The following is a 27,704-nucleotide window of genomic DNA, read 5'->3' as shown; positions in this document are numbered from 1 at the left end:
ACGACCATCATTGGCACCAAGGCAGAAGCGACTCTCATCGCTGAAGACGACACGTCTCCATTCGTCCGTCCATTCACGCCTGTCTCGACACCACTGGAGGCGGGCTGCACGATGTTGGGGCGTGAGCGGAAGACGGCCTAACGGTGTGCGGGACCGTAGCCCAGCTTCATGGAGACGGTTGCGAATGGTCCTCGCCGATACCCCAGGAGCAACAGTGTCCCTAATTTGCTGGGAAGTGGCGGTGCGGTCCCCTACGGCACTGCGTAGGATCCTACGGTCTTGGCGTGCATCCGTGCGTCGCTGCGGTCCGGTCCCAGGTCGACCGGCACGTGCACCTTCCGCCGACCACTGGCGACAACATCGATGTACTGTGGAGACCTCACGCCCCACGTGTTGAGCAATTCGGCGGTACGTCCACCCGGCCTCCCGCATGCCCACTATACGCCCTCGCTCAAAATCCGTCAACTGCACATACGGTTCACGTCCACGCTGTCGCGGCATGCCACCAGTGTTAAAGACTGCGATGGAGCACCGTATGCCACGGCAAACTGGCTGACACTGACGGCGGCGGTGCACAAATGCTGCGCAGCTAGCGCCATTCGACGGCCAACACCGCGGTTCCTGGTGTGTCCGCTGTGCCGTGCGTGTGATCATTGCTTGTACAGCCCTCTCGCAGTGTCCGGAGCAAGTATGGTGGGTCTGACACACCGGTGTCAATGTGTTCTTTTTTCCATTTCCAGGAGTGTAGTTGCTTAACTGAACTTTTTGCAGAAACGATACTCACGCATTCGTGTAAAAGTTGCCCGTAAGGTGGGCGACAGTCGGATTGGAATCCCACTGCAGGCCGGGACGTCTCCAGACACGCCTTAGACGTGTGATACCATTGACTGGAGCAGAACTGTCTTCATTGATGAGTCCCGCTTTGAAATAAGTCCCTATGGCAAGCGAAGGTCTGGGATCACCCTGGACAGCGGTGGGATACCAACCTGACAATCGCCCGCCCTACGGCCCGACCAATTGGAGTGATGGTCTGCGGGTGTCATTTCTTTTCGTGGCAGGACTTGCTTAGATGTCACCTGTCACCCTTACACTACTTCGGTACGTCGACAACATTCTACTCCCCGTTTTGTAGCTCTTCATGGCAAGCCGTCCTGGCATTGGCTGCTTTGGCTAATAAGTGCGACTGTTCTTTTAATGATGCTAAAGGTGATTGCTAGTTAAATAATATTTTACGATATGAAAAGTTAGTGAGAGAAGAAGGAGAGAGGTTCCAGACTCCATTCAACGATGAACCAGACTTCAGAATAAAATACAGCCACACGTTGTGTTTAATTTCATCCCACAACGTAAGTAAGATTTCCTCGGATGCCTGCACTACCGCAACGCGCATGCGTGCAGAGCGGCAGAGTTAGCGTCATGAGGTAAAAACTGAAAAAGATGATCTTTGCACCGAATGGGTCCGAGAGGTCCCTGAAAAAGTTAAGAAATGGTTCAAACGGCTCTATGCACTATGGGACTTAACTTCTGAGGTCATCAGTCCCCTACACTTAGACCTACTTAAACTTAACTAACCTAAGGACATCATCGCACACATCCATGTGCGAGGCAGAATTCGAACCAGCGACCGTAGCAGCAGTGCGGTTCCGGCTGAAGCGCCTTAAACCGCTCGGCCACATTGGCCGGCTCCAAAACTTATCAGTGATGATCATATGAGTATGATAAACCACGGAAACTTTCTTATTCCCCGAGCACCACCTTCCAACGACAGTACATTAGCAGACAAGAATTACAGACAACATAGCCATCTAACAATATTTTCTGTTAACGAGTGAATCCAGATGTCTATATATTAGGCTCATGAAAAGACATGAGCCAGTGGCTTTAAATTTAAAACTGACCCAAGTGACAACAGAGCGAGCTCGTGACGCGCCGACCCTACACCCCAATCACTCGTGCTGAAAACAGAGAAATGGAAGCCTTGCTGACAGCGGAAGGAGTGCACGGAACGGAAATTGAAAGAAGAATGGCGCAAGTGTACGCAGAGCACTGAATGTCAGTTGTAATTCCGACGCTTAATCCGACCCCTGGGGCAATAGTTGTCTCCGTAGCTCGCCGGGATTCAATAGCGAGGGCATCCATCCGCTGGAGAAAGGTATAGGTTATGCGGTGTGGCGTTTTAGATCGTGCATCATCGGTCAACGACGTCCATCCTTCTTTGAATGGCTTGTGTTACGTCTTGTCTCTTGCAACGGGCATGCTGTGCTTTTCGTACACTTGTGCCATACTACGATGAACGTCCACTTCTCGCCCTCCTTCCACTCTCAGGGAACGCACTACATACGTTTGCTCTTGTTTTGAAACTTTCATATCTTTGTTAGGAGGGCCTGTATGCTCATATGGCACCAATGGTCGAAGTCGGAGCCAACGTCTTGCTGTATTAATAACCGTCCCATGATTCACGTACAGCTTTGCGCAGAGTGCATCCTTCCAAACAGATGGAAGTCGGAAGGTGGAACATCCGGGCTATAGGGTGGATGAGGAAGAACAGCCCAATGAAGTTTTGTGAGCTCCTCTTGGCTGAGCAGACTTCTATGAGGCCTTGAGTCATCATGGAGAAGGAGAAGTTCGTTTATATTTTTGTGGCGACGAGCAAGCTAAAGTCGTTTCTTCAATTTCCTGAGGGTAGCACTATACACTTCATAGTCGATGGCTGCACCATGAGAGAAGACAGCAAACAGAATAACGCTTAGAGACAGTCGCCATGACTTCACCGCCTGAGCGCGTGGCTTTGAACTACACTCATGCTCAAATTAAGGATAATGCGGATACATGGTGATACAACGCTCTGGTGGGCGGTTTGCGGCTTTAAATCACCTCGGGCTATGACCATGCAGTGCATTTGACCTGCGGTCGTCGCACGGTGGCGCTGGCAGCAGCCCTCATACGCAGAGGTGTGTTGGTGCATGTCAGAGTACGGTGCAGCGAACAAGTGTGCAGCCGTTTCCAGACGTTCTAATGGTGACTGTGTGTTGAAAATGGCTCAAATAACACATATTGATGACGTTATGAGGGGCAGAATACTAGAACGATGGGAGGCTGGTCAAACACAGCAGGTCACAGCATGGGCTCTCCGTGTTCCACAAAATGTGATCTCAAGATTATGGCAACGGTCCCAGCAGACAGGAAACGTGTCCAGGGGCTACTGTACGGGGCGTCCACACTGTACAACACAATAAAAAGACCGATATCTCACCATCAGTGGCCGCAGACGGCCACGGAGTACTGCAGGCAGCCTTGCTCGGGACCTTACCGCAGCCATTGGAACAGTTGTCTCCAGACACACAGTCTACAGACGACTGAACAGACATGGTTTATTCGCCCGGAGACCTGCAAGTTGCATTCCACTGACCCCTGGTCACAGGAGAGCCCGTAAAGCCCGGTGTCAAGTACACAGTACATGGTCATTGGAATAGTGGTCCTAGGTTATGCTCACGGATGAGCCCAGGTGATTCTCGCCGGATTTTCGTCTGGCGTGAACCAGGAACCTAATACCAACCCCTTAATGTCCTTGAAAGGGACCTGTATGGAGATCGTGGTTTGATGGTGTGGGCTGGAATTATGATTGGTACAATTACACCCCTGCATGTCTTTCACAGAGGAACTGTAACAGGTCAGATGTATCGGGACGTCATTTTGCACCAGTATGCCCGCCTTTTCAGGGGTGCAGTGGGTCCCACCTTCCTCTTGATGGATGATAACGCACGACCCCACTGAGCTACCATCGTGGGGGAGTATCTTGAAACAGAAGGTATCAGGTGAATGGAGTGGCCTGCCTGTTCTCCAGACCTAAACCCCATCGAGCACGTCTGTGATGCTCTCGGTCGACGTATCGCTGCACGTCTTCAAACCCCCTACGACACTTCAGGAGCTCCGACAGGCACTGGTGCAAGAATGGTAGACTATACCCCAGCAGCTGCTCGACCACCTGATGCAGAATATGCCAACCTGTTGTGCGGCCTGTGTACGTGTGCATGGTGATCACATCCCATATTGACGTTGGGGTACATGTGCAGGAAACAGTGGCGTTTTGTAGCACATGTGCTTCGGGACGGTTTTCTCAACTTATCACCAATACCGTGGACTTATAGATCTGTGCCGTGTGTGTTCCCTATGTACCTATGCAATTAGCGCCAGTTTTATGTAGTATCACGTTGTGTGGCACGACATTCTGCAATTATCCTTAATTTATGAGCGTGAGTGTACTTCTTTGGGCGAGGGGTTGTGTGGCACCACTTCGGGATTGCCATTTTTTTCCGGTTCGAGGTGATGAACCCAAGTTTCATCGTCTGTGACGATGTTCGGCAAAAAACCGGCACGATCAGCCTCGTAACGAGCAAGCAACCACGCAGAGATGGGTCCTTCGTTGCTCTTTATGATCTTCTGTTAGGCGGCGAGCGACCTAGCAAGTGCACACCTGTTAGTACTCCACCTGGTGGACGAGAGTGTCAGCTCTACCAGCAGAGATGTCCAGTTGAGCAGTTGAGCAGCAAGGTATTTGTGGCCCGTCATTCACCTCGAATGGGATTGTCCGCGTGTTCCAGCATTGCAGGAGTCACATTTTCGTGTTGCCAGCCAGCACGCGGAAGATCGAACAGGTTTTCGCGACTTTGTTGCGACGATGACAGGCGTCTCGCCCAATGACTCACCGTGCTTTTGTTCTCTGTCAGGTCTCCGTAGATATTCTGCAAGCGCCTACGAATTTCAGAGATGCTTCGGTTTTCTGCACAAGAAACTCACTGACGGCCTCAGCTTGGAACGCAATTCTGTTAATACGCAGTTTTGAAGGCTACGTATTGTGCCACCACCCATCGGAACTTCATCGAACTATACAGGCGGAAGCAGGAATACTCGAAGATGTCCCAGGAAAAATTTCTCATTTTTCCAACCGAAACTCACCCAGAAAAAAATGTGTTGCCTTACTTATCGAACGTCTCTCGTATTTCAGTCCTCCGTTTTCTCTCCCTCCATCGTCCCCTTTTCTTTTGCGCTTCCTCATTTTTTCGAAAGTTTGTATTCGTGAATCGAGTCTAACCGTAAACCATTCACTTGCATTTTTGTTTTGGGCACGATACTGTTAATACTGAAACTCCTTGAAAACATGTCCGCTCTGTCAACAATAAAGTACAAGTTGCAACTCGTGGGTAATAAATATGCCACCGTCTTTTGTGCTATTGTACACGCCTAACTTGCTTTCACACAACTATAGAAGGTTTTTCTTACTCTCATTACCATATTTGCAGAACTACACCAACGAAAACAATCGCATAATAAAGAATGAGTTGTGTGACATAAAAGAAAGTTGACAGGCCTAATCCTACATCTGAAAGATGATGTCTTCTCAAACTTGTCGCCAGTGACATAAGAGTGGCACTTGTAGCGCCACTATGATGATGCAAATCAGGTTCGCTTTAAATTCAAGCTGTAACGGTCGTGAGTGCTAGTTACCTTTGAGACTGGACGTGGTGAGTTGATGTTAGTCAAGAATGCCTTTAAGGCGACAAAGATGCCTTTATCAACATCTCACTGAGTTTGAACGAGGTTGTATAATAGGGCTACGAGAAGCTGGGTGTTCCTTCTCCGGTACTGCAGGAAAACTCGGCAGGAATATAGCCACTGTACGTGACTCCTATCAGCGGTAGTCATGAGGATGTACTGTCTCTAGAAGACCGGGCTGCAGAAGCCACGAGGCACTACCGAGATGGAAGACCATCGTGTTCGGCGCATGGGTCTAGCGCACCGTACTGCATCTGCAGCAGCAGTTTGGGCAGCTCTTGACACCACAGTGACGCAACATACTTTCACAACTTGGTCAGTACCGAGCCAGACGCCCTATAGCGAGTATTTGAAAAAAGAAAAGAAAGTTCAAATGGCTCTGTGGCTCTGAGCACTATTGGACTTAACTTCTGAGGTCATCAGTCCCCTAGAATTTAGAACTACTTAAACCTAACTAACCTAAGGACATCACACACATCCATGCCCGAGGCAGGATTCGAACCTGCAAAGGTACCGACTGTAGCGTCTAGAACCGCTCGCCCACCCCGGCCGGCAGCGTGCATTCCACTGACTCCACGTTACCACCATTTGCGGCTTCACTGGTGTCAAGCGAGAACTCATTGAGGGCAGGGTGGATGTCTGTTGTGTTTTCTGATGAAAGTTGGTTCCACCTCGTTGGCCGCGTGTTGGTCAGAAGGAGATCAGTTAAGAATTTGCACCCAACCTGTCTGCGCGAGAGACACACTGGACCTACACCTGGAATTATGGTCTGGGGTGCAACTTCGTGTGACAGCATGAATTCTCTCGTGATTATCCCACGCACCCTAACTGCAGAATTGTACATCAGTTGGTGATTCAACTGGTTGTGCTGCCATTAATGAACTGCATTCCCACGTACCACAGTTGCGATCCACGTTGCATTGACTTGCTCTATCAGCAGACCTTTCTCCAATCGAGCATACACGGAACATCATCGGACGACAACTTCGCAAACAGCGTTAATCGTGCCTGTATTGACTGACCAAGTGCAACAGGCATGGAAATCTATCCCATAAACTGCCATGCGCCACCTGTACAACACAATGCATGCACGTTTGGATTCGACATTCTGGCGGGTACACAGATTATTAGCATGACAGAATTTTACATTTGCAGTGACTTATCTCTCGCTTACATTAAGGGGGTAGGACGTCAAACGGGCCGACTTCGAGAAGGAGAGGCACCACAGGACATTTTAATTTCCACTGTCTATACTTTTACAAATAAATTTATAAAACTTTGCCAGCATGACCAGGAAGGATTCAAGATTCACACTCATAGCAGTGGAAGTTCAAAAACACGAAAAAATAATATTTTTTAAATGTGAAATTTCATGATTTTTTTTCACTTACTGTTGGCTGCATTTGTTGCTAGAGGTACACTTTTCTTCGTAAGTAAGAGAGATTCTTCGATGAATTTTACACAGCTTATATTAACCATACTAACAGGTGTATAAAACTCTAGAATTTATTTAATCTATGGAAAAATAAATGGGCTGTTACGTTTTAAACTTAGTGTTTAGAGAAAACTCGAATTTTATAGTTAAGTATCTCATTTTTTACCACAGTTTTTAACAGATTTGGGAAATTCTAGAGTTTCATACACCTGTAAGTATGGTTTGTATGCTGTGCAAAATTCATCGAAGAATCTCTCTTACTTATGAAGAAAAGTGTACCTACAGCAAAAAATGCAGCCAATACCAAGTGAAAAAATAATGAAATTTTACATGTAAAAAATTTGTTTTGTTATATTTTTGAAGTTCCGCTGCTGCGAGTGTGAATTCTGAATCCTTCCTGGTCATGCTGACAAAGTTTTATGAATTTACTTGTAAAAGTATAGACAGTGGAAATTAAAATGTCCTGTGGTGTCTCTCCTGCTCCAGGTCGTCCCGTTTGACGTCCTACCCCCCTTAATGAACGACATTCCCATGTACCTCTGTTGCGACCCAGCATGCTCTGCACAGTGTCGACATGTTCCATTGACCTGCTCGATCACCAGACTTTTCTCCAATCGAGCATACATGAAACATCATCGGACGACAACCTTAGCGTCATCCACAAACAGCATTAATCGTCCCTGTGTTGACTGACCAAGTGGAACTCTATCCCATAAACTGCCATGCGCCACCTGTACAACACAATGCATGCACGTTTGGATTCGACATTCTGGCGGGTACACCGATTATTAATACAACAGAATTTTACATTTGCAGTGGCTTATCTCGCGCTTACCTGTGATTTTTCAATGTTAATCACCTAAACATCTTATCACGATAAACGTATTCCCGAAAGTTCTTACTCTACAGTATTAATTTTTTGATGTTGCGATTTTTTTTTTTCGTCAGTATATTAACGTCTGGAATGTCGTCACAATTAAGGGAACAAAGAACACGAAAAGTTTAACAATAAGTTATTTAGTATGCTGACGTCGATGTCTGTAGTCGGAGGATAGCGCGATCCGTAAGCGTTGACGTGGGTGGTGGGTGGAGAGAAATTGTGAAGCAAGTGCAAAAATTAGCAACGGCGGCGTTGATGCACGTCGTGAGTGGCGGGGGCGGCTGCGGCCCCGCCCCCTCCGGCAGGACGGGATCTCAGCCAATGGGAGCGCGGGACGTAGGAGTGGGCACGCGTGTTATAACAGCGCGGGGCGCGCCGCGGCGGCCACCACAGTCGGCGGCGGCAGCAGGCGGGCGCAGCGCGGACGGCTCAGCACACGGCGGCTGCCACTCCAACAGGTACGGCAGCTGCGGCCGGTAGCCGCTAGCTACAGCAGTACTCCCTGGTCGGCTGCAGGCTGCCCGCTTTGCTTCGCGGGTAGCGTTGCTATCTCGATTGGACTCGTACATAGGTGTAGCTACCAAATGTCTCATTACTGTGTGTATCCTCTCCAAACTGTGTTCCTCTCTACCTCTGGGATTATACTTAAAACATGCTGCGTTCTTCAGAAGTTGTCTGCCTGTCTGGTATCCTACACCTGTTCTACACGCTACATTACAAACTAATCTCTTCTGCTTTTTATAATATTTTTGCGACGAGACCACAAGAGTATATCACAATGACGTAACCAATTTTTTCCAGCCAGACGTCATTTTCAGTCTCTCAACTAATAAAAAGAGGAGACGAAGAAACATTACAAACTCTACAAAATCTGCTGTATAACGATGTAATGATAAAAAGGTATTAAGTTATACCTAAAGACACATGTTGCAAACTGTTTCCCTTCAGTTGTCAGCGATACTAAAGGCAACAGTAGTTAAATGTCGAGGTTTTGCAAGCGGTGTAAAACACTCTCTTCCGTGTGTTCACGGTATGAAGATGACCACTGGCTGGTCGAAATTGGTTAAGGCATTGTGGAACGCTCTCTTACGTACCTGTGTAGTAAAAAGTACATATAAAAATAAAAGAACGTAATCAACCAATTGTTTACTCTCCAAGCACAATTTGTCATTTTTTCAAATTTTATGACTTGTTTCTAATTTTTGGAACTTATCTCTCGTTCATTTCTGTCGCGCATTTCAGAAAATTGACGCCAATCTCCTCTTACGCTTCCTACACCTCTTATATGTGCCTGTTTATATACTATATGCGTACTTCCTACACATCTCCCACCGGTCAGTTTATATGCTATCGATTGTGTACTTTTCATCCTCTGTGTAAACGATTAGAATATAATTCATGATCTGCATTGTATAAGTTTCACGTTAGATATAGAATACAAATAGAAAATAGTATGTGTGACGACTATATCTTAACTATGTCAGAGCTTTCACTACAGATGTGCTCGCTATACTAAATACTAGCCAATTGTCAGTAATATATAAAGAGATCTGTCGAAGTTAATATCCTGTAGTGAAGATATGTTAAACAGATGCTGAGAAGTGTGCATGTTTTATTCTATACTATAGTTTTGAACTTCCAGATTTTAAAAAGATCTGATGACAAATGTTTTTTTGTATTCATGTTTATACAACAGATGGGCAATATACAGGGCTGCACAGAAATAAAAAGTCGTTAATCCCTTCACTCATTATTTTGTTACCGCTTTTCCAGCCTAACTTGTGCTTTCGGAATAAAGTCTTATTACTCTGATCGAAGAAATATGTCACCAATAGAAGACGTACATCATCTTTCTACACAATCTTTACAGATTTGTCTCTTGTACTATACCAATATGTTAGAAGCATTGATCATCCGTGTACCGAAAAGGCGTTCATATTATCCGAAATATTTTTTTCTACTACGAGAAACAGTAGGTCCAAACAAATATGAATCAACAGAAGAAGCTTTTATGGGGAAAGCACGAAATATTTTTTTTTATCGAATGAGAGTGTATCTCATATAGCAGACAGAGCGCCCTAATCCATGACACCTTTTATACTTGATTTACTGATTCCCTATAAGCAGAACTCCCAAACCACTGTGAAAATCCGATGTAAATGTACTTCAGTATATATCAGTTCCATAATTTTTATCTGTTAGAAGTCGGTGTGGACACTTTTAGTAAAATACAGTTTTTGTACTATTATATAACTCTTTTATGCGAAAAGTAATGCAGCTGCTTGTGCAAAACAATAATTTTTACTTTATTTGCTATGTAGAAAACTAATTAAATTTTTTGTCAGAATAGTCTTAATTTTGCATGGTACCTTTCATCCCTAAAAGGCACGTTCCACTATGCGAAGGAAGATATTAACGATCTCATTTCCGGTTACATTATTTGAAAAATGCTTAATGCTCTACAGTCACAAAAGAACTGATACACTCTCATCATCGTTCGCAACATTAGTCACGCACTTGGTACTTGATTCCTTATCTCTTATTTTATACCCTGTATCTATGAATGTTACACAAAATAATGGCAAATTTAAAACGCAGACTAGCAGTCGAGGCGGCATTAAGAACCACGGTCTCCACTGTAAAGAACATTAATCAAGAAGAAGGAGGCAGGTACGATTAAGTCTTAAACGAAGCAAACTATGCCACACCACCTTTCAGATATGCCAAATACTTCATTACTTGATTTACAAACTAACTTAAAGACTGCCTCTGTGGCCTAGTGGTTAACATCTCTGATTACTATTGTGGAAGCCGCGGGTTCGATTAGTGGTGACCATTTCCGATCCGTGAGGTGCGCTCAGCATTACGAGGTTAAATGAAAAAAAGTAATAGTTGTGAATTGACGTCGTACCACAATGATTTGCAGAACTCATTCATTCACACATTACGAAGGAGAGCTATTAGTGATGAGAAACAGGTCAAGTTCTGCAATAACAGACAGGAAAAGCTACTGTAGGCTACTTCTGTAAAGTACAATAACAACAAATTATGAGTACTGGTAATTTACTCACACTGATAATTGCGAGAATTACTTCTAGAACACTGGTACGTGTATATGGTTATGAGGAGAGTAACAACCATTCTGAAAAAAATGGTCCCTGCTCCTTCTCCAAGAACATTCAGCCGGTGTCTTTATCTCATACTTCAAACCAAGTATTCATTTAACTTTGCAGAACACTGAAGACTGTTCACGTAGTGACAAGGTCAAGATCTTTTTAATAAGAACTTCAGAGTTAAGCGAAATTTACATTCGTTAATATAAGTATTCTTGCGTCGCAGTGGCCGAGCGGTTCTAGGCGCTTCAGTCTGGAACCGCGCGACCGCTACGGTATGATGTGCTTAGGTTAGTTAGGTTTAAGTAGTTCTAAGTTCTAGGGGACTGATGACTTCAGATGTTAAGTCCCATAGTGCTCAGAGCCATTTGAACCGATAGAAATATTCTTTTGCTTTGTTTTTGAATATCTGGGGATTTTTCGATTTCCTGCCTGATGCTTACCGGCATGTACGCAGGGTCACCCACGACATTAAATATTTTAAGACAGGACCATCGTGGTGCGACAATTTCTGATACTATTTTCCTTCTTTCAAAAAAAGAACGTGATCTTTCACATTTAGTTTGCATCCCAACGCTCAAATTGCTCGTTAGCACAATCCTCTGTTCTAAGTTTCTGAGTCTCTACGCGTAGAGAGTACAGCAATGCGCAAAGCGATGAATGGTGCCATACCTGTGAAGCGACCTCTCCCGCGCCTCGGGCTCGTCTTACTGACTGGACGAGCGCACTGCGGGTCTGCCTACCACGCGGGGGCACGCAGACGCCGTACACTTGGTAAAGCGACACGCTATGGGTCTTCTCTCTCGCTCTTTCCTAACTCTTGTTCTTCTGTACGTTTACAGTAGCCTAATTCTACACCAGTAGCATACAAGCTGCTCATGTACATCAGTGCTGCGCAATCTTTACATTTTCATTTACAATGAGACCGAGAATAGCCGGCCGGAGCGGTCGTGCGGTTCTGGGCGCTACAGTATGGAGCCGAGCTACCGCTACGGTCGAAGGTTCGAATCCTGCCTCGGGCATGGATGTGTGTGAAGTCCTTAGGTTAGTTAGGTTTCATTAGTTCTAAGTTCTAGGCGACTGATGACCTCAGACGTTGAGTCGCATAGTACTCAGAGCCATTTGACCATTTTTTGGACCGAGAATAAAGAAGTTGGTACGGAAAGGCAAGACAGACTGGGAGAAATGAGTAGACACTATTTCCATGTGAGCAGACAGATAGCGGCAGCGGATGCTAAGAACGAAACTGACACAAAGACAGCACTATATCTTAGAAAATTTTAAAGTATAGGCCAACAACTAATAAATGTAACAGAAATTTTTCCGTTTGTATTGATTGTAGTTGCCATCCTCCACTTCGTATTTTTATTTCTACAGATGTTACAGCATCAACATTTTGTGTCTGACGTCTGTTGCAGCAATACGCAGGTTGTAAAAGGATGTTCTAGTGGCAAGTTCTCCAGAAATAGTAAGCACAAGTTTTTCGACATGGTCTCCACAATCTTTAATTTCCAGTTATGGTTTACATAGTGATCTCTTTACGCGTTACACTGTTTAGAAACATGTCTACATAACGAAAAACAGGGCCACCTACAGGTCTATACACTCAAAGATGTACGGTTCTACAAACTGCACTGACTCGTGCAGGTGCGAATGACACAGTGTGCTCAAATAAAGCCTGCTCGTGTCGCGTAGTACGCTAACGTGTGAGTCTGGGAGGTAAGACAGACCTGGACAGAATCCGTGCGGCGGATTAAGGTACACCGGCGAGCCTGACTGCGATTTTTAGATGGTTTCCCACACTGAGTTAGGCAAGTGCTCGGCTGTTCCCCATATTTGCGTCTCAGAGAAATTCCACCATACACAGAACAAAGTTTACATGCTTCACAGACAACTGGCGGACGCTTCTTTCTTCCCTTGAGGGCTGTGGCATCAACTAGGACATCCGGCCACAAAGTTAAATAGTACATATAATTTGCCAAATCATGATAAAGCGAAATCCGTACTAGACATGATAAACGCCAGGAAAAAGGGCAAAGTAGAATATTATGTTTAAACCAAATCTTTATTAGCTTCACATAAATCTGAGCAGCCTATTAAAAATAAATCATGAAATGAAATATCAAGAGAATCCGAAACTCGCGGAATTTATTCTTAGATAAATGTTGACATCGTGATTATTTCTCTTGTTTCGTTACCGTTATTTACATCAATATTTATGAAAGAGGTGAAAGTAATCGTTTTGTAACATAGGTTACAATAGTTTGGTAATATTATGGCGTCGACGCAGACTGGTAAAATTACAGTATCAAATATAATTTGTTTATTCCGTACCACCGAAATACAATGAAACGAAAGGAAGGAAAAAGGAGAGTTTAAGGTCCTGCCGACAACGAGGTCATTAGAGTCGGAACACAAGCTTGAATTACAAAATGATGGGGAAGAATATCCGCCGAGCCCTTTTCAAAAGAACCTTCTCGACCTTTGCCTGGAGCGGTTTAGGGAAATCACGAAAGACTAAAAACGAGATGGCCAGACTGGGATTTGAACCATCTTCTTCCTTAACTCGAGTCGAGCGTGTTAACCATCGTGCCACCTGGCTCGGTGAAATACAAGAAGTCAAGCGAAATTGTGAAAGTAGTCGAGAAACTCTAAGCGCCTACGAACAGTTTCTGTTTACAGGACAAAACCTTTGCATACTTGGTGAACACCTACCGTCAAGTTCAAAATGGTTCAAATGGCTCTGAGCACTATGGGACTTAACATCTATGGTCATCAGTCCCCTAGAACTTAGAATTACTTAAATCTAACTAACTTAAGGACATCACACACATTCAAGCCCGAGGCACGATTCGAACCTGCGATCGTAGCGGTCACGCGGTTCCAGACTGAAGCGCCTAGAACCGCACGGCTACAAGGCCGACTACCGTCAAGTCTTCGCAACACCAGCTAGGTGTCTTATCGGTCTCTCATGTGGGAGCGACCAGATTCAGATCTACTTATTGGTAGGAGAATACCAGGACGGTTTATTAGAATAGAATATAGGCTGTTTCGTCCCTAAATGTTGAACATTTTGACCCAGAGCTCCGTCTCTAACGGCTTACGACAGGAAAGCAGCAGACCGCGCGGAATGGCCACGCGGACTGCGGCGCCATGTCGCGGATTGCGCGGCCCCTCCCGCCGGAGGTTCGAGTTCACCTTCGGCCATGGGTGCGTGTGTTGTTCTTAGTATAAGTTAGTTTAAGTTGCGTAAGTCTAGGTACCGATGACCTCAGCAGTTTGGTCCCTTAGATATTAATACACATTTGAATAGGAAAGCAGCGTCTCCTTACTCCCTCATGGAACAGCTTTTGTTTGTGGACTTTATTATTAAATTAAAAGAAAGTCTCGTAGGATACGTACGATGATTTACCGTTTAACTAACTTGTCAGTTAGCAACAATTGTTCTTTGCAGATGGAGTAACATTAAAGATAATACCTGCAGTGAATCTACTGCATAGAGACTAACGAAAATTGTTTGAGACATTTCATTTCACACAAGGAAAGTCCCCGTGATCCCATCCAGCTTTTGGTTTGCTGTGGTTACCCAAAGACACATAAGACAAATGGATTGATCGTTCATTTGTAAATGACACTACTAGTTTCGTTCGTCATACATCTCCGTCCGACCTTGTTCCCCCCCCCCCCCTCCTTTCTTTATTTCAATACATAATATAATGCATCTTAATAATTATTGTGATTACTTTTGTTATCAGATTCAGGGTAAAGAATGGCGCTCTGCCGACCACTCTTTACTCGACATCACATCAGCTGGAATTTCCAACATGCTCCGACAAAGACTGAATCTCTTGGTGCTTTTAAATACCGTCAATATGCGGCCTTCACTGAGGCGCATGTCAGAGGACCTTAACAATTTCCTCTCTCTGATATGCCACTGTATTCATTCGTAGACTCACTTGCGTGTAACGTTGTTGGGCTCTATACAGAAACTTGTATGACTACAAACAACTGGATCATCTTATATCGCCAACCTTGAGCGCTGTGTTCCTGTGTATTTGCAACTCCCATGTGATCTGACAGAATACTATTCGAATGGCAGTTCATTTCTTCAGTGGTCTCATTTTCAGTGATGTTTGCGTACAGAAAAGTCCAGCGTTTCTTGTCCCTGGTGTGAAAGTCTCGGGAGGTAAATGAAAAATATTCCTGTTCAAATGCAGCCATCAGCCGGTGACTCAGATTCACTGTTCCACTTGCGTTGGGCTGGGTAAATTCAGCTATATGGAAGTACACTTACTGTAAGGGCAAGATCATTATTGTGCTACGAGCATACTACCACTTCGACGCGGAGTATTGTGTGTTTGTTTTTTACGACTAAGAAGCGACGCAGGTGGCGCATTTCTATCATGTTGCACATGTTTGAAGGCACAGAATGATGTCACTAAATGTAAATTAAAAGAAGCAGCTAAAAAAATTTCTTGGTCAGACAACTCAACGAAACAAAGAAAAATGCATAGTGATGTACCGCTGTTGAGTCAGGCTTTGGAGTGTGATACAACGTCCAAATAGAGACGATGGTAGGGAAGCATCACCTCAAGTAGTTTTAGGGAAAAGCACGAAAAGCTTAATTCGTGTGGACGGACACAGTTATGATTCCCTCTCCTCCCGAAAGCGAGTCAAGTAATGTATCTCGTCAGTTTGTTGGATGCAATGGCAAATATTACAGTCACATTTCAAAAGCAAAGTTACTTTTAGTTAGCATTTCAAGTTCTATGGTAACTGGTATCATTAGAGACAGTTTAGTAACTCAGTTTTGATAATAAACTGAGGAGAAACACCTACTGACTTACGCATGAAAACGGAGGAGGAGGGGATTACTGTTGAACGTCCCATCGACAAAGAGGTCATTGGGGACGGAGCAAAAGCTCGGATTAGGAGAGGATGGGGATGGAAATCGGTCGTGCCCTTTAAAAGGAACCATCACGGCATTTTCCTGAAGCGATTTAGGAAATGACGTAGAACCTAAAGCAGGATGGCCGGACGCGGGTTTGAATCGTCGCCTCCTTCTCACGAATGCGAGTCCAGTGTACTAGCCACTACGTTACCTCGGTAGGTGCAATATGAAAACCGAAAGCCACTTTAAAATTTGGCTACGACAGAATTTGAAACAACTTCATAAGAAGTCGATCTATCCAAGACATATTATAATTAGTAGCAAAAAATTGATACGGGTCAAAGTGTAAACGATAAAAGCAAAAAAAGTGCCTGTAAATATGGGTTCTGAAACGAACCGTTTGCGACACTATTGAAGAAGTGTGGTTACAAGCCCCAACATAACTTAGTACCAAATGTTGTCCTAGTTAATACAAATGTACACTATTGGCCATTAAAATTGCTACACCAAGAAGAAATGCAGATGATAAACGGATATTCATTGGACAAATATATGATACTACAACTGACATGCGATTACATTTTCACGCAATTTGGGTGCATAGATCATAAGAAATCATCACCCAGAATGACCACCTTTGGCCGTAATAACAGCCTTGATAGACTGGGCGTTGAGTCAAACAGAGCTTCGATGGCATGTACAGGTACAGCTGCCCATACAGCTCCAACACGATACCACAGTTCATCAAGAGTAGTGACTGGCGTATTGTGACTAGCCAGTTGGCCGGCCACCATTGACCAATCGTTTTCAATTGGTGAGAGATCTGGAGAATGTGCTGGCCAGGACACCAGTCCAACATTTTCTGTATCCAGAAAGGCCCGCACAGGACCTGCAACATGCGGTCGAGCATTATCCTGCTGAAATGTAGTGTTTCGCAGGGATCAAATGAAGGGTAGAGCCACGGGTCGTAACACATCTGAAAGGTAACGTCCACTGTTCAAAGTGCCGTCAATGCGAACAAGAGGTGACCGAAACATGTAACCAATGGCACCACGCCCGGTGATACGCCAGTATGGCGGTGACGAATACACGCTTCCAATGTGCGTCCACCGCGATGCCGCCAAACACGGATGCGACCATCATGACGCTGTAAACGGAACCTGGAATCATCCGAAAAAACGACGTTTCGTCATTCGTGCACCCAGGTTAATCGTTGAGTACACCGTCACAGGCGCTCCTGTCTGTGATGCAGCGTCAAGGGTAACCGTAGCCATTGTCTCCGAGCTGATAGTCCATGCTGCTGCAAACGTCTTCGAACTGTTCGTGCAGATGGTAGTTGTCTTGCAAACGCCCCCACCTTTTGACTCAGGTACCGAGACGTGGCTGCACGATCCGTTACAGCCATGCGGATAAGATGCCTGTCATCTCGATTGCTAGTGATACGAGGCCGTTGGGATCCAGCACGGCGTTCCGTATTACCCTCCTGAACCAACCGATTCCATATTCTACTAACAGTCGTTGGATCTCGACCAACGGGAGCAGCAATGTCGCGATACGATAAACTGCAATCGCGATAGGCTACAATCCGACCATTGTCAAAGACGGAAACGTGATGGTACGCATTTCTCCTCCTTACACGAGGCATCACAACAACGTTTCACCAGGCAACGCCGGTCAACTGCTGTTTGTGTATGAGAAATCGGTTGGAAACTTTCCTCATGTCAGCCCGTTGTAGGTGTCACTACCGGAGCCAACCTTGTGTGAATGCCCCGAAAAGCTAATCATTTTCATAACACTGCATCTTCTTCCTGTCGGTTAAATTTCGCGTCTGTAGCACGTCATCTTCGTGGTGTGGCAATTTTAATGGCCAGTAGCGTATTTTAAATGTAAACTATTCGATTCAGTATCCTCTCAAGACTTTTCAAATTACACGCACGACCCGCGGTTGGGGACTGTAGTCCACGCATCATCAGGCACCGGTACATGTTGCTGGGTATGTAAGACATAACGTGCCGCTACGTCGAAGATGGATAGGTCGAGCAGGACCTGCACTTTAGCCTCTCAGATTGCGTGACCCAAATCCTCTGGATTTTTCTGCCTGTGTGACGTCAAAAGAAAAGTGTACAGCACTCCCGTAGTGTCGTATTTCTTGTGAATTTAGGTCGTGGGTGAAATGTCAGTCCAATTAGTAGGGGAACTAATCGAAAAGTTTTCATTCCGAATTCATTTCTATTAAGCAGGACAATATTTCGTACTAAAGTCAACGTCGGTTTGTAAAAAGCATTCACAATTGCCTCGCAACTGGCTCATTTGCGGATCCATGTTTGCGGAAATTATCTATTTCTATTATCGTTACCTTTACCCGTGTCAGCTTCAACTAATAATCGTGATAAGTCGTGTATACTGTGCTCTGTCACACACTTACAGAGGCCGAATAAACAATGTAACACATTTTTTTTAAAAATATTTCGTGATGCCTTTAGCTGCCATTCTCTTTATTTCGTGTACGATTGTACAATTTCGGTCTTAGGCCATTCTCAAGTATTTTAGGGATTATTTTTTAGTAGCAAATTATGGCATATACGTCCTTGTTCCTATGACTTCATGTTATGCTCAAAAAAATAAATTAGAGAGGTTTTATGCTATTTTAGGAAGCAGATGTTGCAAAAAAAAATCATCCATAAAAAACTTGAAAATGGCTTAAGGCCGATATTGTACAATCGTTTTTGAAATTAAGAGAATGGCAGCTGAAGGCATCACGAAATCATTTAAAAAATTCATTGTAGCTACAAATCCTCCTGATTGAAAATTACAGAATAAAAGACTTGTTCAGTTAGTGCCTGGGGCTCAAATCCTGGAAGCATTTTCCCCGTATCACAAACGGAGTTTATTCATTACCCGTCGTAATCCTCGAGAAATGTTAGAATACTGTTTGAAATTGATTTTCTGGTGTCTTATATTCATATTTGCGTACGTCTAAATTCGGATCAGGAACGCGTCATAGAACTGTAGTTCCCTTCACAATCTGTGCCGAATAGGTCCATTACAAAAGTGAGTCACTAACACAGACTGCCCTAATCCCCTGAAAGCGAGTAGGCGTTTCCGGCACGTGTGTTAACAGACCAAGTGTGTTCTCCCCATATGTACTATAGCACCGAGTGAAACCTTCAAGTACTGCACCAGACGTAAGGAAAAGTGGAATAAAACATAGAGAGGGTGGTTAATTACTCACCGCGTTTAACATACGTGACTACAGTCAGCGGGAGACGGACTGCAATTTCCCAATAACCAAATTAGCTGCCTTGCGTTTGATTGCTGACAGAGCAATCCCCTTCCGCGCTGCGTTGATTGCAATCCTATGTTATCAATCGAGTTAAGTGCCTGATTTGGCTCAAGGAGTAGAGCACAGTCCGAGATGCCTCAAAAGACCACGTGAAGCGTTATTTCCCGCAATTACGGACCTCATCGCGGAGACTCCATACACTCGCCGGTTCTGCTACGATACTGTCTACATTGTAGTTACAAAGAATAAATAATTTTTGGGGGATTGAAGGTTTTTATAACTATATTCAAAATACTGATAAATGTTAGTCGGCAGCGTAAACATCGAGAGCTGTTTGAAAAAGTCATGACTCACAATCAAGAGTTGCTGGTAAAAGTTTCTTTACTATAAGTCAGTTGCGGTCCATTTTCTAATATCAGGTAGCACAAAATATTTACAACAGCGTACAGGATGATATACAGTAGTATGAAATAGATCGTCAGTATTAAAAAAGGACCTGGGCGTGCTGAAAAGTAATGGAAAACACTTAAAGCTTTTTAAACAAAGCAAACGCTGCAACATTGTACATCTTATTCTTCATGTTTACATACTTATTTCTTGACATAGTACCCTGGTGACAAACATATTTCTCCCACAAGAGACCAGTTTGTTGATATAGTCATGCTAGAATGTTTGACTGTGTTGACGGAGCCACTACCTCACCTCTGATTGCACCGTTTTATCACTACCAAAGTGAAGTCCTAGTATGTATTCCTTAAGTTCTGGAAACAGATGAAAATCGCACAGTGCCATGTCGGGACTGTATGGAGTATCATAGTCGAGAGTGAACCCAAGGCGTGTGATTGTTGCAGATATCGCACATCTCATCTCTGGTCCTGCACTGCCATGCTGAAGGAGAGGTTGTTCCATATGTAGACGAACTCTTCCAATTCGAAACTCAATTACAGTACGCTGTTTCTCAAGAACTGACATATTGACGTTACACATCGCCATGTTACACGCTGTAGTTCGGAGCTCTCTAGCGGCAGGAGGCACGCACAAATACTAGACACTGCTCCCCTTCATGTTATATCAAGTCAAGACAACTTACCAGAGGAGGAATTATAGATTGCACAGAGCCGGCAGTATGTTGAGTGCCTCCTCCCGTATCTCAGTTGAGCACAATCACGGAAACTGCTCTATTCATGACTTTCTACTGGATCTGTTCTGGCAGTCGCTTAATGTGACTTTTGTTAGAGAAACTAGGGAAACGACAATCAGCCAGTCTGCGTAGTTGCGAGCTATCGTTGCAGCCCCATAATGTAGAGGTAGCGGTTTGACTCCTGTCTCGGGCATACAATGCCAGTGACAAATAAGGAAGTCACTGACAATAAGTAAATACAATTTTTTACATGTATATACAAAAATGGGTAAGATTTGAACCTTTATACACCAGCTGTATGGTCCTGCAGTCTAATGAAAAACAAACTAATGGCACAACTGAGTTCCGATTTCAGAGTCCAGTTCGTTCATTTGTGTGCAAAGTCACCATATTACAGGATCGAAACCGTTCAACGAAGTAACAACATTTACGCCAAAGAATATTACAAAGCTATAAATTTTACTTACGTGTGAGATAAGTGCCAGCGAGATTTAAAATTCAAACTGTCTAGAAATCTAAAAGAAACAATCACATAAAATATTTGTTACAAGATCCGTCGATTGGAAATTTATCAAACGCTGGTATCTGTCGTTCGTATGTGGAAGTTTCCAAGTCACTGTCATACCGATGCTGCGGTGACAATATTTTTTCTGCTATTCAATCATCAATTGAAGCAGATCTGGAGGTGGCGCATGGAATAAGACTTCGGAGGAGTAAAGTTCAAATTCCCGCCTGGATATCATGATTTTGAGACACTTCAGTTTTCCCGACGTAGATGATGGAAAATTAATTCGCAGGAGCACGGCCGGATTGCGGTCCCAAATGTATTCTGAGATCCGGTAGTACACCCTTGAATTAAACGTCTTACCTACATTATGTTCTCTATGATTACCCTACGACGAATACCTCGATTGTTCCCTTGCAAAGGACACTGCCGACTTCTGTTCCTATCCGAGCTCGACTTCAGCACTTACGACCTCGTTGTCGACAATCTTAAGACTGATTTTCTTATGTTGAGGGAACATAGATAAACCATTTTCTCTGGAGAAACGATTCAACGCGGGAAAAAAATGGACTTTCACTAGCCATATAAAATCCTACGTGATGTTGCAGACAGAGACATTTTACACTATCTGGCCGAAGTATCCTGACACCTATTAGTCGATATTAATATGGGATGTGGACGCCTTTTGCCTTTATTTTTTTATTAAAAATGAAACTCCTCCAGCTGTACTTGAGATTTTATCTTTGGCTACTAATTTCGACGTTGCGTCAACGCCATCTTCAGGCCCGTACACTTTGATGAAATCGATTGTGTGTGGCTCAGTAATAGAAGTCCGCAGTGGGACCAACACGTGCTCCACACGGATGGCGAGCAGTGAATTACACACAACTGATTCCATCAAAGTGTACGCGCCTGAAGATGGCGTTGACGCAACGTCGAAACTAATAGCCAAATAAACATAAAATCTCAAGTGCAGCTGGAGGAGTTTCATTTTTAATAAAAATTATACCAGATGTGTCCCACTTTCATCCACTTTAAATATCGATGTACGAAGATTTTGCCTTTATAGTTTGAACTCTGCTGATGAGGTGTCTGAATGTCTTCACGAGCGGAAACCAGAGAAAGTAGTGGCGCTGGGCGCTACAGTCTGGAGCGAAGTCGACGTTGTAACTCATCGTACAGGTGTTCCCTTGAGTTCAGGTCCACATCTGCTCAGGCCAGTACACTTCAATAATTTTACTGGCCATGAACCATCGTCTCACTTAACGCTGATTTGATGGACGATGCATTGTCGTGTTTGTACAGTCTGTGATTGTACCCGAAGTGTTCCTCTAGCGTACACAATACATAACGTTGTAAAATGTGTTCATACCTTTCCCCATTTTGCGTTTTCTTAAGCGAAATAAGGTACAAGCTAACAACGAACAACACCCCACGTCGTAACACTATTTCCTCCGTACATCAGTGTGGCACTAATGATGATGGAAGGTACGGTTTTCCAAGCATTCACCAAACGCATCAGATGATCAAAACGACTTGCAAAATGATTTAGATAAGATATCTGTATGGTGCGAAAAGTGTCAATCGACCCCGAATAAAGAAAAGTGCGAAGTTATTCACATGAGCGCTAAAAGAAATCAGCTACATTTCGATTACGCGATAAGTCACACAAATCTGAGAGCTGTAAATTCAACTAAATACTTACCGACTTCACTTACAAATAACCTAAATTGGAACCATCACATAGATAATATTGTGGGTAGAGCAAACCAAAGACTGCGATTCATTGGCAGAACACTTAGAAGGTGCATCAGGTCTACCAAAGAGACTGCTTACACTAAGCTTGTTCGCCCTATTCTGGAGTACTGCTGTGCGTTGTGGGATCCGCAAAGGTGTGACTGACGGATGACATCGAAAAAGTACAAAGAAGGGCAGCTCATTTTGTATTATCGCGAAATAGGGGAGATAGTGTCACAGGCATGATGCGTGAATTGGGGTGGCAATCATTAAAACAAAGGCGTTTCTCGTTGCGACGGGATCTTCTCATGAAATTTCAATTACCACTTTTCTCCTCCGATTGCGAAAACATTCTGTTGGCACCCACCTACATAGGGAGTAATGATCATCACGATAAAATAAGAGAAATCAGGGCTCGCACGGAAAAATTTAAGTGCTCGTTTTTCCCGCGTGCTGTTCGAGAGTGGAACGGTAGAGAGACATCATGAAGGTGGTTCATTGAACCCTCTGCCAGGCACATTATTGTGAATAGCAGAATAATCACGTAGATGTAGATGAACTTATACCACTAAACGGGTTGATATGTGGCATAGCGCGATTCATCACTACAAATTAATCGTTTCCAGTCATCCACTGACAAGTGGCGTCGCATTTAGACCATCTGAAGCGCCAATTAGTAATGACTACAGAAATATGTCATTTACGTGAAGCTGCTACAACATTATACCACACTCTTTTTAAACTACGAATGACTCTTTCCGCTGATTTGCTGCTGGTTTTTGCAACTGCTCTCCGCATTGCTCGATGGTCCCTGTCGTCAGTACATGAGACCTGCCTGGTTTTGACTTAGCTGTTGCCTTTGCATTTCCATATCACTATCTCATCGCCAACAGTCGACTTGGATAGCAGTAGAAGGGCTAGAATGTCAGTGATTGATTTGTTACTCAGGTGACATTAAATGACTGGTACACGTTCGAAGTCGCTGAGCTTTTTCTGGTGGACCTAGTCTGCTATTACTGCTTCTATAATGACAACACAGTACGCCCCGCTTCCTTTTATACCGTCTGGTACGCGTCTCGTGACATCTGCTACTCAATTCCGCATTTCACAGGGTTGTCTGAATATATATACCACTGGGGAAAACTGTTTAAGAAGCACACTGTATTCCATAATAGAAAGTTCCAAAACATCACACACATAACTGAAGATTGATAAATTCACTCTTGAAATAATCCCTAGGCTGTGACTATGCCAATTTTCAGCAAAATTATTTGTCCCGGAAGTGCTAGTACAGCAATGTACGAGGGTCGGAACTTAAGTAGCGGCAACTATTTATTCACAACCGATACAAAAGAGTTACATGTTTGCACCTGTTACTGTCCTTCAAAGTAGTCACCAGAGTTGTGTAGAGCCCGTTGCCAGCGATCTGGAAGGCGTAATATACCGTTAGCAGAGCCTGTTCTGTTGATGGTACGAATGGAGCGATTTAAAGTTATCGTTATTCTTGTAATCGACTGTGATGGCGTTATCCTAACGCATTACGTTCCTCCACGGCACACCGTCAATGCACAATATTACTGTTCGTTTTTGGAGCATCATCTGCGACCAGCTTTGCGAAAGAAGCGCAACCCACCCATCATTTTGTACGACAATGCGTGGGCGCATACAGCGCAAGCTGTGGCTGCTCTGTTCGGTCGATGAGACTGGGAAGTACTGTACCATACACCATAGTCCCCGGACTTAAGTCCATGTGACTTTTATTTGATTCCGAAGATGAAGGAACCACTGCGTGGAATTCGCTTCAGAACTGTTCCAGAGATTCGACAGCCAGTAGACCGCTCCATTCGCACCATCAACAGAACAGGCTCTGCTAACGGTATACTACGCCTTCCACGTCGCTGGCAACGGGTTCTACACTACTCTGGTGACTACATTGAAGGACAGTAACAGGTGCAAACATGATACTCTTTTATATCGGTTGTGAATAAATAGTTGCCACTATTTAAGCTCTAACATGCGTACATACGAGATATTATGTGAAGTATAAAATGTAGAAAAGAGGTACTGGTAGACGTGAAGGTGGAAGGCAGACCGTGAGTCGAGGCTGGATATCTCAGTCGATAAGGTTTCCCAGCCCACAAAAGTAAAAGTATCTACTTGGAATCCCTTCAAGGGAATTCGTCCTAGAAAAAGAGTCCCTTTCTACAAGGGCCCTAGAATATATTATAGAACCACATTTACATTATTTCTGGTATTGTGATGCCATAAAGTAAATTTTATTATCAAGTAAAACTTCGCAAAAAGTTTCCTGTACAGCACGCACTATGTTTTCTTTTCACTCACGTTCCCCAAGTATCTTACATGATAACAGGAATGAAACGCGTTTCTTGAATTATGGGTCGCTCGGTCAGAATTATTTCTACATGTCAGTCAACAGCGATCAGGAAATACGGAACTCCTCGTCTTCATTATTTGTGTCGGATATTACAAGCCTTTTCGGGGAAACGCTTCTAACCTGTGAAAAGAAGCAGCATTCACTCTTTATATGAGTCTTTCAATAAAAGATGTTTCCTAAGAAAACTTATTTAAAACAGCTTACAAGTTAAATAGACCTCCATGAGTAATACCACATCATGCTCAGTAGTAATAACCGTAGAGCTTATAATCATTTTTAAGTCGCACTTATAACCGACGCATGACATTTCCTTCTACGTTTGTAGAATTTTGAAATACTCAACAGTGCTACCAACTAAAACAGTATTCGGGAGCGCTAAAAACAATCATATTTCTTTGCTACTGTTTAAGCTATTAAGCATTTTAAAGATGAAGCCATAGTCCGTCCTTGTACAAATTATTGATGTAGACAAATACAACAACCTAAATGACTGTAAATACTGATCGGAAGGAAATCTGAACTGGGGTTAAGTTGAGACGGTATTTCGTATTTGCGGTAGCTAGACAAATTTAATGGAGGCTGATGAAATGAGACAAGACGGTTCCTGGGACCACGTTGCAAGGAGGTAGGCAGCGGGCGACATCCGCAAACGACAGTTGGGGAAAATGTTAATATGTCGAGAGAAATTCTGACAAGAAGGAACCTCCTACCGTATCTGTGGATTCCTCAATAAGCCCTCACGGGGTTTACGACACCAGGGTCGTAATCCAAATGGTAGCGCGCCTACGATTCGCTGCCTCCAGCGAAACTGGTGAGGACGAATTAAGGAAAGACACGAAGGTAGTAAAAAGAGAAATGCAGGGGGAAAAAGACATATATGACAGAAAGTTGTATACCTGACGTGTAAACTACAAAAATAAATTTCCATTCCATACGACGTTAGAAGCCTTCAGCAATAATTTTGATATCCATTTGTTCTACACGCGCTTGAGCAGTCCTTATCAAATTAAAAGGGAACAATTTAAAACTTTCAGATTTTATTTCTTTCGATAGTACTTAATACTCTGCTATTAATTAGTTACAAGTTAATTACAAAAAAGCTGTTACATTATTTATATGCTGAACGGAGCGAGAACGTGTCGCTCATTTACTTGAAGAACAAATACATCTTTCACTTGGGCTTTATACTCAAATTCGCGATGAAAAAACTCCGCTTCAAGCGCAGTCACACTCAGTTATGAGACAGGAGAGCTATCGCTCAGAACTCCAGTTTCTACAAAACGTTAACAACATTTTTAATTAAATTTAACCAACACCTATATGGAAAATAATGCTATATGGTTTAGTTTAAAATAAGCTAAAATTTAAAATTATTTTAATTTCCTTGAATTTTAATTGATAGCTGAATTGACATTACAAAGACTAGAGATCGAGGTTTGATCAGTAACTCCTTAGAAGATCGGAGCTGCAAAAGCAAGTACGTTCGCACACAACTAGCTAACAAGGAGAGATAAACATTTTAAATATTCACTAAATCTCTTATGCTACTCGTATACAGCATCGAGATAAAATTCATGTGATTCACTAATGTTCACATAAGAAAATTACTTAATAAGTGGCAAACTCCATCGGGCGACATAGTAGTGAACGAATGCGCAATACAAAGCGACGTCGCTTCAGATCACATGCTGCACATACACTGATAGCTTTGTGGCTTGTCCCAAGCGTCAATGCCAATAGGGAGACGTCAGTTATTTGAACAGGAACTAGCGACTGTCACACACAGGCTATTCCTGACAATCATCGGGGCGGTTTGAGGACATTAATCGGATGCCTATTTTGTAACAGTGATGCGGGCGACATACGAGCAATGTTTGTTCCTCTCAGGAACGTTTTGGCTACCTCGTAAACGCGATAATAGCTGTTGCTTATACCAAAGGATGGCAATCCAGTGTTCGAATTACTGTAGACCGTTTTTTGGTAATAATATCAGCACTACCATTTCTTCATGCGTTGCAAGAGGAGGGCAGCCTATAATTAAATTTCTCAGATAAAGGTAATACAGTGAAAACCTTTGAATTTGCAAAATAGCTTCCTTGCTTAGCCTCATAGGTTGTATACTGCCTCACTTCGATGAGTCAGTGACAGTAGAATGCTCATTGTATGTCATGGGAAAAAGCGAAATCCTGGTGAGATCATACAGCTTCGCGTCCGTAATAACTTAGAAAATTACAATGCCACCAATACCCCTGCTTTCGTACTTCTATACACAGAAGAAACTAAATTCAGTACACATCATGAATTATTTATAGGAGGACGTGCGTAAAAATGAGGCCTCCGAATTTCTTACGTGAAAACCCTTAAAGCATTTTAAATAAAGCAAACGTTATTAATATTCTACACCTATATTTCTCATGTCTACATACACTACTGGTCATTAAAATTGCTACACCAAGATGAAACGCAGATCATAAGAAATCATCACCCAGAATGACCACCTTTGTCCGTAATAACAGCCTTGATAGACTGGGCGTTGAGTCAAACAGAGCTTCGATGGCGTGTACAGGTACAGCTGCCCATACAGCTCCAACACGATACCACAGTTCATCAAGAGTAGTGACTGGCGTATTGTGACTAGCCAGTTGGCCGGCCACCATTGACCAATCGTTTTCAATTGGTGAGAGATCTGGAGAATGTGCTGGCCAGGACACCAGTCCAACATTTTCTGTATCCAGAAAGGCCCGCACAGGACCTGCAACATGCGGTCGAGC

At 43.7% G+C, this 27,704-nt stretch overlaps 2 protein-coding genes across 11 annotated transcripts in view; one reads left to right on the top strand and one right to left on the bottom strand.

Annotated features, from left to right (window-relative positions):
* LOC126343484 (COMM domain-containing protein 4-like) overlaps positions 1 to 27,704 on the bottom strand; it is a 492,684-nt gene that overhangs the window by 265,039 nt on the left and 199,941 nt on the right. The gene's annotated exons all lie outside the window — the stretch shown is intronic.
* The window catches only part of LOC126343458 (uncharacterized), a 98,516-nt gene continuing 79,071 nt past the window's right edge, over positions 8,260 to 27,704 (top strand). The window contains exon 1 of one of the 2 annotated variants that reach the window (XM_050001939.1): positions 8,260 to 8,326. The gene's annotated coding sequence lies outside the window, so the exon portion shown is untranslated. The remainder of the gene's footprint in view (positions 8,327 to 27,704) is intronic. The other variant, XM_050001940.1, reaches the window with a different exon arrangement.

The sequence above is a fragment of the Schistocerca gregaria genome, chromosome 1 (assembly GCF_023897955.1).
Source record: "Schistocerca gregaria isolate iqSchGreg1 chromosome 1, iqSchGreg1.2, whole genome shotgun sequence".
Lineage (NCBI taxonomy): Eukaryota > Metazoa > Arthropoda > Insecta > Orthoptera > Acrididae > Schistocerca > Schistocerca gregaria.
The sequence above is the reverse complement of the archived record's forward strand: the minus strand, read 5'-3'. Positions and strand labels throughout refer to the sequence as shown.